The 12,561-nt window shown below is 36.0% G+C and overlaps 1 protein-coding gene across 6 annotated transcripts in view; it reads right to left on the bottom strand.

The window, feature by feature from the left end:
- Positions 1 to 12,561, bottom strand: part of LOC106661759 (tubulin alpha-3 chain-like) — a 58,417-nt gene that overhangs the window by 43,866 nt on the left and 1,990 nt on the right. For 5 of the 6 annotated variants that reach the window (XM_014385365.2, XM_014385366.2, XM_014385364.2 and 2 more), the window contains exon 2: positions 3,615 to 3,672. The exons of the other annotated variant lie outside the window; for it this stretch is intronic. The gene's annotated coding sequence lies outside the window, so the exon portion shown is untranslated. The remainder of the gene's footprint in view (positions 1 to 3,614; positions 3,673 to 12,561) is intronic. 6 annotated transcript variants of the gene reach the window in all.

Genomic DNA, 12,561 nt, shown 5'->3' with positions numbered 1-12,561 from the left:
AACGCCTGGCTAAAACAACTTTCTCCCTTATTTTCTCCCTGACATTCTAAAACACGAGTTTTTACTTCGCTTATTATATTAAACACTAAATCACATTGATACCCATTTTTAAAGAACTGATGATTTGAAAGACGCTATTATGTCTTCTATGACTGTTCGTCCAGAGATCAATCAGTTCATGGAGCCCTTTTAACAGACTGCCGGTTCTTGCTACTTATGGGACTATGTCCAATTATACAGACGCATATGACCATTTAATTTTCCATTTATTGCAGACATTCGAAACATGTAAGGAATTCCAATAGAAAGAGAAATGTTTCACAGTATATTTTTATTTCCGTTTTCATATAAAAGAAAATGAAAGAACGCTTCTCAGTCTGTCGAGATTGAGCAAGATTTGACTTTATTCCGACTACGGTGATGCTCGTGCAGGCCAGAAAGTGGATGATGACATGTGGAATATAATCTTCTTAGTCAGGTTGTTTGTTCGTGAAGAACCCGTTTCGCCTTTACTCCAGTCGGATGTTTGTCGTATTGATACGATGACATTATGCCGACCGAGAAACCGTTTACAGTGATCAAACAGCTGCCATCTCTTCTTCGGCAAATAAGACTGCACCAATCGGATAAAATTGAATTTCCCCCAGAGACCTAACTGATTCTGTTTGACATCCACGAGCAAGAATAGCTATTTATTTCATATTTTATAAATTTTATTTTCAACTTCTTCTCAGGTATTAATTATAATTAGTTAATTTAGTTAGTTATAAGTTGTTCCTCATTTCTCTATAGACATTTTAAAACGCGTCTACAGACCAAAGTAGTTAGGGATAGAGCAGATCAGTATGATCGGAAACGACCCAACTAATTGTGTACACAATGTTTACATTTATTATCATACACACATGTACAGAGTTGAGTCTAACAATTCTCGCAGTCCGCCGGCAATCTAAACTTTTCAAATTTACAATCAATTACCGGCAGGTCTTGAGAATCACCCACCCCAAGTATTGGCAATCCATAGTCAGATCTTGACCTTAGGTTAGGGTTATATTTCTCAGTACCCTTTACACCTAATTGAGAACTGATAGTGTATTCAATATTTCGGCATCTACCTTCTTACACTATATATTCACGCCAATAAAGACATTCACTCTTAACATATGCAAGATACACAAAACTATCATTACTATATAAAACAAAACAGCTCTGTTTCCTCCAAAAATCGGTATAGGGGACCCAATTCTCATTTCCTACGGGTTCTCTATATGGCACCAAGAATTGCACCCATTAATAATAATTGATCATCCTTTCTCTGTATGCTGGACACATACGCGTGATTTGGCCACAAGTAAGTGTCCGTATGTCAACCTCGCAAGGCATATCCTTAATCGAGTGAGATGACCTCCCCTTTCTTCTACGAGTTAGGTCCTCCAAGAGCCTCCTATCGTCAGTTCTCTTGACACGTGAGAGCTTCACTAACCTAATCACCGACGCTGCCACTTTCTTTTAATAATGTTTGTATTGTATTTGTAACGTCAGGAGGTCGGATCGCTGTGGTTAAGTGCTGAGGGTACAACGTTCCAGCCTTCACCGCTTTGACCCTTCAGACCTATGTGTCCGGCTACAACCACCGTTTTGCCGGGACTCTGCAGTTCGTCGTATCTATCCAGCAAGAGCACAACGAGACGGTGGACGAAGCACCTGTCTAGGACAGCAGTAACCGCGCTGAGGGAGTTGGTGTAGATTAGGTAGGCAGAGCGTTGTTTATATTAATATTTCAATAAAGGCTTTATTAGGGATAGGGATAAACATAAAAGAGACGGCCACAAGGCCTACTGCACCTCGACCTGAATAGATCTATTGTGCTCCCCTGTTATTTATACCTCACTGGCCAGCTTCAGGTTATTAATCAGCCTCCATAACTTTGCCAGCGGCTCCATAGTGTAAGATCTTACTAGGATTTTTTCTCATCCTAGTTGCAAGAACCTGCACCTACATAATAATAAATCCCACAATTGCCGTCGCTTCGAGGCAGTCTAATAGAGGAAATGGCGAACCTAATCCAAGTTGTTAAGCGACCCGTGACGAAAGATGAATGGCTCTGGGATGATAAAATATAGTGTCCCAAACGGAGCCCACAGGGAACCGGCCGACACCCTGTCGTATTCAGGCTTACCCCAGCATGTGGGGCTCTGTTGAGGCTGACACCCTATATCCCTAGCTACTCGTGGGAACCATATGGAAGAAATACTCCTTGAACGGTCAAAACAAATAAAAACCACAAAGGAATAGTAGAAGGAGGTGGTAGCCACAATAAAACCTAAAGCCATAAGCTGGGCACTTGAGTGGTTTAGCCCATACAAGGCTACTATTATTTTATGTGGTGTTTAGAGACCGTTAGTCAATGATTATTCGGAGATCGTGAGATGCGGTCTGGTGTGATGTAGGTTTTAGAAAAACATTTTCTTTATCGCGCCAAAGTTTTGATCTTTTTTGAGCCCTGAAGATGATCTTAATAAGCATCGAAACGTTGGCACGATAAAGAAAATGTTTTTCTAAATCCTACTTCACACCAGACCGCATCTCACGATCTCCGAATAACCATCGCTATTATTATTATTAATATTATTACTGCCACATAAATTTGTAAAAAAATGTATCAATGCATTTTGAGACTTTCTTTTGTTTCGAAATTACAAAAAAAATGAGGTCGTATTATATGGATATTGGAGATTATAATTATTCTTGAAAAAAAGTGAAAGACTAAAGTCATAAAATCAAACTGTGCATAAAAGATTTCACAGACCCAAATGGTTCTGTAAACGGCAATCCCTCCCTCATACGATCCCTTTTCAAAATTAATAACAGACCAAACACGAAGAATTTCCCTTACTGTTAAACTGAAAAGAGAACAAAGTACTCAACAAAGTACAAGTACAAAGATTTGTAGACGTCTGGATGATTAATCTTTAAAATACGTGGATATATAGTTATTCCAGTTTGATCGCTTCAATAAAGTATATCGAGCGAAAGAAGTGAATTTCGCCCCTAAGAGAAATTCTATATTCCCACCAAACTTCTAAGCACAAATGGATTCCTGCTTATTATGGAATCAATTAATTTATAAACTATATATTCACTGATTACGTATCTTAAAATGTAATGTAACTGGAATTTCACTACACAATTTGATGAACTGTTAGACTATGGGGCAACATATTAATGTTAATGTGTGGTGTTTAGACCGTTAGTTAATGATTATTTGGAGATCGTGAGATGCGGTCTGGTGTGATGTAGGTTTTAGAAAAACTTTTTTTATCATGCTAACGTTTCGATCTTTATTGAGATCATCTTCAGGGCCTTGTGTTATCTGCATTTCAACAAAAACAATCAGACAACTTTTTTGTTAAAATGCAGACAACACAAGGCCCTAAGATCATCTCAATAAAAATCGAATCGTTGGCACTATAAAAAAATGTTTCTCTAAAACTTACGCCACACCAGACCGCATCTCAAGATCTCCAAATAATCATTAATGTTAATAGTTCAGAAACTAGCCAATAACTTAGCAGGCATTGTATAAAATTATCAAATTGCTATGGAATTTTTACCGTAGGCATTCCTCTTTTGTTGATTTATCTTCTAATTTGTGTGTGTGTCGGGAAGAATCTGAAAAATATATTGTTTATTATTGTATATCGTCATTTTTTATCTGTTTAACAATAAGCTTAACTAATGGATTGCTACGAATCGCTTTATTTCATTATGCCATTTTATATTAACTGTTCTAAACTTTCCATTAAAACCAGCTTGCCTCTGAGGACAAATTGGCTTGGCTGTTGCCAAAATCGTTGGTTAACAGGCTTAATACACTTCTAGATCTTGGCACGAAGATTCATACAACATTGTTTAGTCAAATTAATAATTTTTTCAACTAATTTAATAATCGTCTCATTGAATTTAATTAAGCCTATTTAATAATCGTTTCATCCCATTTAATAATCGTTTCATTCCATTTAATAATCGTCTCAACTAATTTAATAATCGCCTCATTTGAGATTTTATAGTCGGGAAGAAAATAAATACTAGCTGGAAGTTGGGAAAACCTTTATTTAAATTTTAAAAAAGGAAAATTATTTCATCAAGAATATAAATATGTGAAAAATGATAGCCGGTAACAGCTTACACTTTTGTATTTTTTTACGTGAGCTATGTAAAAAACGTGATGGGCTTTCATTATGTAACGCATATCTAATTATGACAATGCCAGTATCCATAAAACTGCTGAAGTTAAAGAGGTCGTGTAATCATTTTCTCATACGATTACCTTTCTGCCGCCCTACTCGCCATCTCTAAACCTTGCAGAGATGCCTTATCCAAGACAGCTACAAGGACAATGTTAGCTGAAGCCAAAGAAACTAATAACTTCAGATAAATGATAAGCTGCAGTGTCAATTTCATTGCGGGCACTGACTGACCAATTACTCCCACCCAGGGAGCTGTAGCCCACTCAATGTGGAACTACAGCGACGACGGGTGTATAATGTGGTTGAGGCTCGAGACCCCGAAACGGCTCACCTCGTGTCTTCATCCACGTCCCTTTTTCAATCCAGGTTCCTTCATTCTATCCTGTGACCCCCTCCCAACCCTTGGTTACAAGGGGGGTGTCCGGGCGCAAAATAAAGGTGTAGCCCAGAGGGCGTGGCAACCACTCAACCACCAAGCACAAGCTGTACTCGTGTCGGCCTCGGGTCGGCATGGGCGGCCGATGCCTTATCAGAGGCACACGAGGGTTAGGGTGATAAAGTGTAACTTGGAACCGACTGTAAATAATTGGACGATATGACTGAAATTCAATGCCAGTCCAAGAACAAAAAGTAAAGATAGACAGTGCACAATATGGAGAAATAACCTTTGGTAGTCAAGCTTGGACAAGAGATTTCTAGGAAAAGAAGTGAAGGGGTCAAAGTGGGCCAAAGTTCAGATAAATAATTTGGGTAATAAAAAATAGGGAACACGTAATGTCAACGCTGCCGTTCTGGGTTCGAATCCTGTTACAGCCAGGGAAATTTTAATTGGTAACAATTTATAGTAGATATTATAAAGTTGTTTGGCTCCTCGTTCGTCACATCCTAATTTGACTAAAACACTACTTTTATTTACTTAATAATAATAAGAGAAATAATAATATATTATAATTTGGAATAAGAGCAAGATTTTTATTTATTGTATTTGCAATAGCACAAAAATCAGGTCTCCGTTAATAATCCACTTTTGAGGGGAGTCGGTGGCCGCAACGGTTTAGGCGTTGACCGGCGTTCATCACTGTAAGGTAAAGGTCCCGGGTTCGAATCCAGCGGCCCTGCGTTCGAACCCGACATACTTACAAATGGGATTTTTTTCAAAAACATCGGCACCCCGCGGGTTCATATAACCTCGTAGTTGAAAAAAAAATTCCACTTTGTCAAAACAAAGTGACGTGGAATAAATTGATAGTTTGATTTTTTATAACAATTATTTTATAATTATTGAAATCGTTTTTGGAAAGTGAGTAAACGGAAGAACCTGCCGGTTACCTCGAGATAAAATGTATCCAACACGAAATGACAATTCAATTCGTCAAATTGTACTGTGTTCTGAGTTGTAATATTGCTCGCAACGAAATTATAAGCCTAACTAGAACCGGCTTCATCAACCAACGAGGAGTAAACATAATTACAAAAGTGCCCTATGAATAATTTCACGTCAACATCTGTTATTTTCCCTGACGGTAACTGTCCATCATAACTTTGCACATCGAATATTAAAGATATCAATAATAAAAGTAATGTAATTCCTATCGAATAGAAGGGTTTAACTTCCAGCGATCCATTAGGTGTCGCGGACGAGGGTTCAAACCACTTACAATTACTCTTTCATACGATTCTCAATTACAAAATAAGCCGGGTTCGAAACCCAGAACCGCTAACGTGGAAAAAACGAGACAGACGCCCTAACCACTCGGCCACCGCGGTCTAAGCAATTAAAGATATCAATAGCAGAATATGTTTAAATCGTATTTTTTAATTATAACTTTATTTATTGAAAAAATAATAAAATATCACCTGGGGCATTGTAATCATCATCACATAATCGCAAACTCTACCAACTTGTCGAAAAGCAGCGAATATAAACAGACCAGAATGATCAAACTGCTGAGAAAATCAGTTGCAAACCTGTTTTCGTCTACCCACAAGAAAACTAGTTCATTTCGCATTGCAGGGTTTATAATATATTCCCTAGCAAACTGTCATAGTCAGGATTTATTGACTAAATATATTAAATAAAAGAGCTTAGAGTCGAACAAAAATAACGCAAAACTCAGAAAATAAACAAACGCTCTTTTTTCTTAAAAAACCGAATTATACGTTTGTTGTCATAACAGTCAATTGATCAGAGAAAACTACATCGGAAGTGTTAGTGTAAAGCTTTAGGTTTAATTTTCCGGGTGAGAATCTAGTAGTCAAAATTGCCAATTGTTATGAATATAGAGTGATTTTTAACGATAAAATTGAAATATCTAAATCAATTAAATTTCAAGACGCATTGTACACAGAGACTTATGTCCACTATGAGTCTCCCGCATCATGAACTAGATTACGGACTGCATATCCGATGCCGAGGATGACGTGTTACTCGATCGGTTTTCGGATGAACCATGTTTTTTTCCCCGATTCGATCGAAACATTTAAGACAACACTCAATAATTTCATTTCGACTGTTCATTAAGCCAAGTTTCCTTGTTGTTTTTGGTAAAATGATGTCTGCTTCTGTTGAAAACTATTATTAAATCTATTGAAGTTGTAAATAAATATTACAAATGTTATCACGTTAAAAAGACCCCCAATTCTGCGAATTTTTTATAGTTTGTTAACAAAGACATAATATTTGACCAGAATAGCAGATGATAAACTATGTGATACATAGTTTGTTTCTTTCATTATTATCAATATGGTCCAGATTTATATATGAAATAAAATATGTACTTATGTGTTTATTATTTATTTTTCATATGCAGGGAAGAAAGAAAAGTATGTAATATAAAAACCATTTAGCTATGCATTTTTAAAAGAATTTTATAATTTAAACGTATTAGTTAAATAATGAATTTGAATTTGAAATAACTTCCATTTTTAAAATTTCATAAACAAAAATGCATCTTGATAATCCTAAAAAAATCTATACAATAAAAACACATTTTTTGAAATGGTTACTTTACAAGTGTAATTATGTATTTGAAAAATGTGAAAAATGATAAAATAAAAATTTATATCTTTAATCTCCAAAACGATATAAAATAATGCACATTTTTAAATTGTCAAAAGTAAAATACGTCAATCCGGTGATAAAATAGTTTTCTACGGAATGAGAGGATTTTTTTTTTTTTTCGTTTTCCCACATCAAAACAAAACGTTAGATGCAATAAAAGCTAAATTTTGCTTGAGTAAGTATTTCCGTAATATATTTTGCCTTTTCTAGAGCTGCAGTGCTTTCTTCGAGTTTTGCGACTCTTTCATTTTCGAAAATACTTTCACCATTCAATAAGACGTTTACTATCTAAGTCCTCCATCTCATAACGACGGGTTGTGGTGGAAGCGATAAAACACTGTACTCGGGGTTTTAAGAAAAACATACATTTATCTTATTTAAAGTATCCACATCTAAAAATTCATTTCGTATGTTATGCTCAGTTATTCTATGAAATACGTGGGCGAGACATGTTACGTGTATTAATCTATGATAAAAGATATTCCCGTTCCCTTTTTCTCGAAATTTTTTGTTTAAATCTCTCTAATCTTTAAGTTCTATGAAAAACTTACTTTTTTTATTTTCAATTATTTTATTAAATATGGTCCAAAATATGCCAATTAAGCTAACCTATGTAATTATATGTATAATTCGCCAAATATTTAAAAATATCTACAACAAAATTCGGTTTATTTGCTTGTAAATAGCGTAAAACGTGAAAGGAAAATATTCGAAAACAGTGTAAGAAGTTCAGAAAAAAAATGTGAATACATATAAATCCGGTCCCTTGTTGTCAAGTGGAAAATGAAACACGAGACGAATTAAAAAAAAAAAAACTTTTTCCCTGCACCATGTTATTTATCTAGAAATTGGAAACGTCTCGCAATAACAGGTAGTTATGTAAATCCAAAATGTGAAGATGAAATGAAAACTGAGAAAGGGAGAAAAAACGTGCCATTATAATTTTCTTTTATTGAATCCATATTTTCTTTGTTACTATTATTGCATTTTGGTCTTGTTGGGGAAAAAATCAATAGAAACGTTATATTGTTATATAACTCGAAGACAAAACACTGGGCACTTGTATTTTGCTGTTTATTTCAAACTATATGTATTTTTATCGTTATATTAATTACAACATAGTTATTTTAATATAAAAAAAATTAAATGAGATCAGAAATTCGGGAGTTTTGATCAAATTTATTGAGTTATGATGGCTAGTAGAGAACCTAATGCGGGAGGTCTGGAGACTAGGTTCTCACCAGCCTTCTGGTAACTTTTATAGAGATCACCCTTAAATTACAGCCGCTTGAAGTTGACTACCTTTCAAGACGATGCTGTAGTGCGTTAAGATCAATAAAACGTTCGTCTCTATTCGTAGTGCATCGTGATCGACCACTACCTTCGCGAACGAGACCTCTGGTTGCCCTTGTGGTGGCCACCCGCAATATGCACGACCCGCTAGGTGTCACCATCAGTTCTGGGGAATGGTCTCGCTCTCCACTCTGTAGCCATCAGAGTAGAGCCATTTCGTACATAACTAAGGGCCACTGACTTCACACCCGTCTCCCCCTCCCCAACGAGGTCTCTCGCCAATAACTGAAGCAACGACAACGACAGCAAGGGTACTCACAGCATTATCCTCGAACTAGCCTTCTCGGCACAGCCGACTTGGCAACTGGCGAGCTGCTGCACTCTGATACTTGCTGCACCAGAATCCCTTCAACCGCTACAGAGTCAACCGACTCACGACCCGAGGACCTCAGCAAACGGTTCAAGGCACACACTACCAACGGCACACACACACGCGCACTGTCCTGGCCTCGATTCATCGTCTCAACGCTATAAAACAGCCCGGCTCTTCTTAGGGCCGTAACTCGTCAGGGATTGAAAATAGATATAGGGACTATATGTTGGAAGTTGTTGCAAATAGAGTGTACTATCTCCAAAAAAAAATTCGTACTATCTCCCCGTATAAGCAGAGGCTCAACCTACCTATTTCTGACGAAGACTCAACTCTCGTTAATGACCAAGCTATTAGCTACAGCAACAAATTACTCGTACGTCTAGTCTCTCAGCACCTGGATGCCTGCTGTACTAGTCTCTTAGCTCTAGTTCCTAGTCTACCGACAGCTAGATCCATCGGCATCAGTTCACGGACTTCAACCATCCGCAGACCCATAACACCGACCATTCTCAGAAGCACGGTCACTAAACCTTAATTATTTTATAACTAATTCTTCGTTTTAATCATTTTGAAAAGCAAATATCGCACTTCAAACCGTCATCTAGTTCTCAAGACTTTCAATAAGATCAAGCGAACTGCACAAATTTGTAGACAAATACGTACAATTCGTTAATTACGTCATTAATTTATATATCGAGACGTTAATCGAACGATAAAGGTCGATTCATATCTACCAGCACAGAGCGTGTCCAACACGTAGCGTGGCAGACACAAAAAACATCATTACATACAAAACATATAAGAACGTTCATACTTAGCGAACATTTGCGGAGCGTGTCAGTGCAGACACGTACCAGCATCGGGCAGCATTGTCGCCGAGAATGTTTTGCTTGTGCTGGCACGTGTCTCCGGTTGTCTTTTCTTGTCTGTGCGGTTCAATACGGTTAGTACGAATAGATGACAGACAAGATTTGTGCAATTCCAATAGCTTAAGCGGCCCATAGACGATCAATATTATTGCACAATATTTTGGGTTGTGCAATTTAATTGATCGTGTGTAGACGATATTGAAAGTTTGTGCAATACATTGCATGATTGACGAAAAGTTGAAAATATATTGTACAACCTAGACAATATTGCACCGTCTGTTGGCATTATTGCGCAATATCAGTCAGTTTGTGAAATATCAACAAGTGGTACAGTTCATTGCACAAACAAAATTTTGAACAATATTACTGAACGTTAAGGAGCAACCGTCAAATTATTGTGCAATCTATATTGTACAATAATATTGACCGTCTATGGGCCGCTTTAGGTGCCTACCTATAATAAATTGCATTATAATTTTAATTATAATGTCCAGTCTTGGTAAACCGAACTTGCGCTAATCTGAATTCGGGCTAAAATCCGAATCGCCGATCAGTACATATTCAAGATTTTTTTTTTAAATTTTATTTTACAAAATCTGTATAATAATAATATATAAGTGTTTATGCCTGAATTTAAATTTTATTTTTGTTTTAATTTAAGTTAGTTTGTTTGGTCTCGTTGCCACGGGGAACGAATGTTTACGCCTCCCGTTGCTGTGGGAACCAAATGTTATGCTTTCGGTTGCCATGAACACAGTGTTTACACGTAACCGTTGCTACGGTGAATTGTTTTGTATTTTTCATTACCATGGAAACGCCCCTTCTTTTTTTTGTCAAGTCCAGTCAACTGGACCTGTCGCGTCTCAACCGCCAAGAAGACAGCATACGCTCTGTTTCTTAAATTTAGATGTTTCAGGCAGTCATTTTGTATAAGTTATTTTGTGTTGTAAATCGATAGTTCAACGTTCTGTATTGTTCAACAATACGGGCGTTATTATTATTATTCGTCCGCCGCACTACAATCAGTTGTGTTCTATGTCTTGATTCACAACGAGCGCACGCCTGACATCTTCCCGCACCGCAGCAGAAGTGGACCCGACTTCATAATCTTTCCCGCACAACCGCAACGCCACGTCACATCTATACATCAAGAGTACTCACAAGTGAACTTATAGTTTAATTTAAATATATATGATTTTTTTGTATCTTCATTCTAACTTAGTTTTTTTTCTTTCTTTTCTAAATTCATTGAAGAGCTCTTCCGGTATTTCTCTGTTTAATTAATTTTTTAATTTAAAACTAATACTATAATTTTATTTGATAGTATTATTATTATTACAATAAGAAACTAACTTTGTTTACCTTTGCCGTAACTGTTTCTTATAATATATTCGTTATTTCTATTATATAATATTTTTTTTGCATGTTATTGCCTATTAACGTTATCTTAAGGATTTTTAATATACTGAAGCTCTAGATCTAATCAGGTGAGTGATTTGAGTGGCAAAGTGTCGTAAAATAGATCTGCCAACACATTTGGGAAAAAGATTACCTTCCACAATCGGACGAGGTCGCTGAATACCCAACAATAAGAATATAAATAATAATAATATTGTTTGTTGTGCGATCAACCAGCCTTCATACGATGTTGATTGGGATTCGAGTTGTGGTCTTCAAACATACAATGTTATTATATCAACGCCCAAGCTTTCGACAAGTTTTATTGCCTTCTTCAGGGGATCTACAGAGACATAGGGACATAATCATTTAGACAGTTATAAATTGTATAAATAGTTATAAAATATCAGTTTTTTGTTACTTACAGATACAAAGTCAAATCGTAAACACATTGCACATTCCACGATATGTATACAAACAAACTATATACATATATAATAAATAAATAAATAAAAACCTCTTCTTAACAGCCTCTTACATATATAGGCATTTTTTAAAACCAGTAACAATTACTTAATAAATAATATTCTTTTGGTACATAAATATCACAGGCGTTTGACTAGAAAATTGTGTTTATCACGTTATCAGGTGGGAGGTTCCCCACACTATCACCTAATGATAACAATCATTTCCCACAATTTTTAAAAACAAGATCTTAATTTCTAATACATTGGTAATTCTATGTTATCACAGCCTGTTATAATATATAAATAAATAAATAGATAAATAAATAAATAAATCTGTACGCAAGTATTGTTACGATCTTTTGATGATCTTTTTATTTATTTATTATATATGTATATAGTTTGTTTGTATACATATCGTGTAATGTGCAATGTGTTTACGATTTAACTTTGTATCTGTAAGTAACAAAAAACTGATATTTTATAACTATTTATACAATTTATAACTGTCTAAATGATTATGTCCCTATGTCTCTGTAGATCCCCTGAAGAAGGCAATAAAACTTGTCGAAAGCTTGGGCGTTGATATAATAACATTGTATGTTTGAAGACCACAACCCGAATCCCAATCAACATAATAATAATATTATAAGAATATTATATATTATATGTGATGAAATGTACGTAATTTGTAATACATGGACGTGGAAAGAATCCTGTCCATTGGTTTTCTGAAGAATAGTTTGTTGGTCTGGAGGTGACTGTTGCTGCGATTACCGCTAGTATGAAATATGAATACTAGTGCCTGTGCCGTGTCTGCCACGCTACGTGCTGGACACGCTCTTGTACTGGT

This window comes from Cimex lectularius, unplaced genomic scaffold (genome assembly GCF_000648675.2).
Source record: "Cimex lectularius strain Harlan isolate CLEC.00 unplaced genomic scaffold, Clec_2.1 scaffold57, whole genome shotgun sequence".
NCBI classification, from domain to species: Eukaryota; Metazoa; Arthropoda; class Insecta; order Hemiptera; family Cimicidae; genus Cimex; species Cimex lectularius.
Note: the sequence above shows the minus strand (reverse complement) of the source record. Positions and strands in the feature narration are given on the sequence as shown.